Here is a 4,175-nt window from a genome sequence, read left to right on the forward strand (position 1 = left end):
ACTGTAAAGGCTGTGCAACATATTGAAATTTACTCTATATAATTATTACATTCTGAATACAGCTTTGAAGACTTAAATTACAATTATTGAACTAATAAAGAATTTTTTAAATAAATAATATTTATTAGAAAAAAGACATTACTAATAAAAGCAATTGAGTTAGGAATTGTCGAAAGACGGTATGCAGTGATATTGTTGAAATATCTACCCCATTCTCGCCATATTTAAACACCCCAAAACATTGCGCGAAATTGTTATTGACCATTTATTATTATAATTATAACGACGAATTAGAATTTATATTATTAAAGAAGGCCGATTCCATAAAACATAGTACTTTAAAACTTTTACAAAAATTCAAAAAATTACAAAATTATCAATTTTTGTGTACTGCTAACATAGTGTGGGCCATTAGTTAAGGGTAATAATTTTACTCACTCAGTAGCCATGCAGTAATTTGTCAACTCATGTTTACCTCAGCCAATCCCAAAGAATTCTACTTTTCTTTCTCAAATAATTCTTAAAATGTTAAGGTAGGTAGGTTAAAGATAAAAAACAAAAAAAAAAGAAAGAAAGAAAGAAATGTACTACCACACAATTAGGCAATACTACGAATTTTCAGTTTATGAGTGACTTAAGGCCGCAGAGTCAGGCGAGTGAAGTACTAGAAAAACTAAGCAGTTTATTCAAAAGGAAGAATACTCTACTTCGCTTCTAGTAATAACTGTGCAAGTCGGCCTTAGTGATCATTAATTATAGCCATTGACGCCAGCCGATAGTGCGCCTCTTAGTCGCACAGGCCGTGATGCCTCTCCGACGCCTCTCAAAGCCGTGTGCCACGAACACGCCCGCGCGTGCAACATGGTGCAACGAGTGTGAGTGCGCCGAACGACCCGCAGCTAGCACCACTACCGGCCACTTCGGCGGAAGCACTCCGCCGGGTGTGGCAATGTGCTTCCGCCGGACTATAGCATTTAAGGGCACATGTTTTCTCTCACAGACATAAACTATGTAATGTATATTTCATCAAATGTTTTTATTTGTTAATTCAATTGTTCAACGTGCGAATAGGTCCTAAACTTGGCAGCGTCTTTCCCGCGCGCTGCGCTTCTGGCGCACAATTGGCAGGCCTGCTGTAGCGCTGTGCTACACGAGCGAGTCAGTACCCACCGGAAGCTCGAAGAGGCTGGTCGTCTTCGCGCAACGTTGAGAGGCCACCTTCGCGCCAATTCCGCAACTGCATCTAGATCGTGAGTTACAACACCACTGGCCGTGCATCACCGCGCATCACCACGCAGGTCTTAGCAGCCACGTCCGCCACGTACTGTTCGCTCAAAACTCCCCCCTCTTCATTGTAAGCGGGGTCATCGCCGAACAGCCGTACACACGCAGAGCTCTCTAACCCCGAACAGTCGCGGCCAGGGGATGGATAGCACCATGTAGAGGTTGATGTGTAATAAAAACCACACTTCACGTAGCGGAGTGTATCATTTGTAGTGTAAGGCGTCTTGGGTGGCCTAAACAGCCCAAGGATCACCTCTACGGACACGTCCCTGCCTCCCGCCACTTGGTCGAACCCAAACCCCGAGACCCATTCCGCAAAAAACTTGATAGCTTTGACGGGGAGGCAGCCGGAACGGTGTCACCATGTTAAATAATCTGAATTTCTGTATTTGCAGGTATTGTCTGCTTTTAGAGTGCATTGCAGTTAGGAATTGTTGCCGATTGATAATTTTTCGAACATTGAATTTTTAACACTGAAAAAGTTGGTTATGTACCTACTTGAAATATCATAAATATTATGGCTCTGATTCAACTAAAAAATTGCAAAATTTCAGCTCGTGGTAGATTGGGATCGAGTAGGTTGAGCAGCCATTTGCCTCATGCCTTATTCTTGTAGATATGACGTCGTACCGACCATGGCCTTTAAGCCAGTGCTGCGCACCTCCAGTACCGGATCCCGTTTTTGGAGCGCACCCCTAGCCCAGCGGGAATGAGTCAAGCGAGCACCCTGTGCGTGACCTCAATTAACTGAATTAAACATCAGGACACGAAACCCTGGGGGCTCGACTACGGAGAACAATTACCAAACGAGGCATTAAGACAAAATTAATTAATCACAATCAGTGAGCAAGTGCGTCGTAGAGACTCCGTGCGTGCGCGGCAGGCATGGAACAGAAAGCAAACCTCGTTACTAGCCACAGCGGCTACTGGCCTTGATTAATTGGCTTGTGATAGTAGTCTAGCCAAACTAAGGGAATTCCAAACCAAACAGTGCATGTTGAGACAATTAATAGTTAAATTTACAGTCGCCAACTTGATGCCGCTTTTTAAATAATTAAATCATTTAAAACAACTGTTAAGCCTTAGGCAACTATTTACCAGGTGCAAGGTTTTAATCAAGCACCTGGAACATGTTTTTTACTCATAGTATAACAAATTAGATTATTATAAGTTTTTGGCGCCGACTCACAAAGGAGGTGAAAGTTGCCTCTCTTTCGAAGCGGCCATCTTTCGGCAGTCTCCAATCACTCTGCGCCGGGACCAGACGTTTGTCCATGGGCAGCATTCAAGTTAGTTTCACTGATTATTTGTATTCTGCACTATACCTTCATAACTAAATCCTTTTATTAATTCACCGCTAACTACGTCAACTCGGCGCATATTTTGTGGAACTGGGCCTATCCCGACCGTCTTTATTGTGATACCGCGCTGTGTATCGGATCACGAAACTTATGGTACTGGCCGACTCCAGCGAGAGCATTTTATTTAAGGACGCTGTACATATGCCTGCCGGCTGCACTATCACGTAAGTGTTACTCCTAACTTAGGAGCCAGCTCATCGAGCCCCCCTGCATCCATTAACTTTCGGCGCTGGCCGTCTCCAGCGAGCATTGACCCACGTCCCGCGAGACTGCCGCGGTAATCATTTCAGTGTCGCGTAGTGTTGCGGCTTTATGTTTTTTGATCGTTTTGTAAGTGTAACTGTGTAACTGCTAGACATTGCCAAGTGTTCGTGAGAGTGTTTGTAGCGGGATTGAACCGCGGAGTGAACATGTAGAGAGTATCGTGTACTCACGCGGACCCCCGGTGAAACTCTTAAATTAAACGTAATTCTCACCAACTTGTGTTACAATCATTTACGTAGTCTTCCGACCTCTACATGGCCGAGCGGCCTTCATAGCCAAGGGAATACCATTCAGGTTACATTTCAAGCCGTGTACCTGACGGGGCACGCAGGGGCAGTGTACCCACGACCCAACATAAACGGCCTAGCAGCCCGCTAGCCTGGCGCCCCTCCAAACAACAACAGCATCGCGACGCCCGTAACACCCGTCAGGTACCCCCGGGCCTTTCACAGAGGTCGGGTGACGGCAGATATTATGGATGCCAAGGTGCCAATCTAGGGACTGATTTCAGGGTCGCAAAATGTTCGTCCAGTGGGGAGGCTATTATTATTAAGAACAGGGGTAATTATTAACTGTGTTAGTGTGCATTGAACCCTAGGTGAGAAATTCTCACTGGAACATTACATACCTAAATGGTCAAACACTTGGGAGGTTGATGTCGTACCGACCATGGCCTCTAAGCCCGTGCTCCGCACCGCCAGTACTGGATCCCGTTTTCGGAGCGCATAGCCGGAATGAGTCAAACGAGCGCCCCGGGCGTGACATCAATAAACTAGAATAAGCTTCAGTACACGAGACTCCGGAGACTCGATTCATAAAACAATCAATGAATGGGACACTAGAACAATAGTAATTATTGACGCCTTCTGCCTTCTGCTGAGGTCATGTTAAGGGTGTAACTTTGCTTTTGGGCGCCAACTAGCAATATTAACTACGTGCTAGTGCGTAGCCGAGTCTCTTGACTCAGGGCGTGACGTCGCCACGTGGCCGGCAGGCAGTAAGGGTCGTTCCGACAGTTACCCCCGGCTGTTTTAGCCACCAGTGACGCTATGCTACGGACGTTGTAACAGATACATGGAGGCTCAATTTAAAGTGTTTTATTGTCAGGCACGCTATACATGCGCTGCGTCGTGCATGGCCCGCTTACTGGGAGCCGCGCTCTACAGGCCACGTTTCTGATGGGTTGAAAACTTACGCAATTCCGGTAGAGATGGCAAGGGCGGAGGTTGAGAGGCTCCGCGGGCGACTCGCGACTAGTCTCCTTGG

The sequence above is a fragment of the Bacillus rossius genome, chromosome 3 (assembly GCF_032445375.1).
Source record: "Bacillus rossius redtenbacheri isolate Brsri chromosome 3, Brsri_v3, whole genome shotgun sequence".
NCBI lineage: Eukaryota > Metazoa > Arthropoda > Insecta > Phasmatodea > Bacillidae > Bacillus > Bacillus rossius.